General features: G+C 29.7%; 1 protein-coding gene across 6 annotated transcripts in view; it reads left to right on the top strand.

The window, feature by feature from the left end:
* The window catches only part of LOC106869634 (uncharacterized), a 671006-nt gene that overhangs the window by 528306 nt on the left and 141156 nt on the right, over nt 1–1544 (top strand). For all 6 annotated transcript variants that reach the window (XR_008266597.1, XR_008266596.1, XR_008266594.1 and 3 more), the window contains one exon: nt 754–958. The gene's annotated coding sequence lies outside the window, so the exon portion shown is untranslated. The remainder of the gene's footprint in view (nt 1–753; nt 959–1544) is intronic.

Genomic DNA, 1544 nt, shown 5'->3' with positions numbered 1-1544 from the left:
ATATATATATATATATATATACATATATATATATACAATATAAGTAATTATGTATGTACGTATGCACATATGTATGAATGTATGTATGTATGTATGTGTGTATGTATGTGCACATACGTACATATTCTTTCAGAAACTGTTGCCGAGAGCATGTAAATATTGGGCTGCAATAATGAATGAATTGAATTCGTTATTTTGTTATGCTACGTACGTTTCTATAGAATGGATATTTGTTTCCTTATTCATATATTACGCAATAGAGCAAAAGTAGCAGGTCACTACAAGAATCATCATTATATATTCAACCCGTTGGTTGCTTTTACATTACTTCAAGCTTCTTACTTTCTAATATTTCTTGTCGTCTTGATTTTTGTTTGGTTTTGTTTATTCTATGAATTAAAGAATCTATTGAGACGAATACAAACATCAATTGTCTGAACCAGGAGTTCTCAACAATGTTTTTTCCTATAGACTTCTTTGTTCCCTATTTCACTCTAATGGATACCCTTGTTAAAAATAAAACTATTATATTTTTGTAATCAAATATTATTACGAATTGTACAAAAATTGTCAAAATATTTTATGCATTGTAGAAATGTAACAAATTTATTGCTCGTAAATTTTACAAGGCAAAATTTTATAGGGACCCCCCCAAAAGTCATAAGGACCCTGCTTGAGAACCTCTGGACTAAACTAATTATAAAATTGAAAACAAAAGAACTAATTCTATTCTTTATTTTATTCTCTTTTCAGTTGATACTATTCAGAAGCTGATACGAAAAATAACCATATAAGAATTCTTCTTAAATCCTACAACATATTTCAATTTACACAGCCCTTGGCTTCAATATTTACTGCAGTTCACCAGTATTGAACTCTGATCATTGCCTCACCACAAAGTTATATATGTCGTTGTCAACATCTATTTGTCCTACCGGCACACAATACCAGTTATAAAGTAAGTCTTACACTTTTACTTATCTACGTTTATTACAAAAATAAAAATAGAATAAAATAATTTCACATTTCAGGAACATTTACCTGCCATTTATCCATTTTAGTTCCTTTTCAACGGTTTTTCAGTCGGTTCATTCTCTAACCATCTTCAAGTGATTACTCAAACCATAAGAAACTCACACACACACACACACACACACAGACGCAGACACACATACGCACACATACACAAACAAACACAAAAATACTAACATGTACGTATACAGTTATATATATATATGCATACATACACATAAATAAGTATGCTTTCTATTATTATTATCGTTTTTGTTGTTGTTATTAATATTGAGCCGAAGCAACAGAGTTACTCAAGTGCCGAGAGTTACGTGCTTTACCACTTATATACATACATACATATATATATATATATATATATAAATTGTAAATCCCAAAAATAACAACAAAACTACAAAGGATTCCGCGGTACACGTGTTTCAAGCTTTATATGTGTATAATTTACAATGTAAAGCTATCCTCAGCCGCAAAATTATTTCAGTTTTGTTGTTATTTTTGGGATTAACAATTTA

Source organism: Octopus bimaculoides, chromosome 22, assembly GCF_001194135.2.
Source record: "Octopus bimaculoides isolate UCB-OBI-ISO-001 chromosome 22, ASM119413v2, whole genome shotgun sequence".
In the NCBI taxonomy this organism is placed as follows: domain Eukaryota; kingdom Metazoa; phylum Mollusca; class Cephalopoda; order Octopoda; family Octopodidae; genus Octopus; species Octopus bimaculoides.
This window is presented reverse-complemented; position numbering and strand designations above follow the sequence as displayed.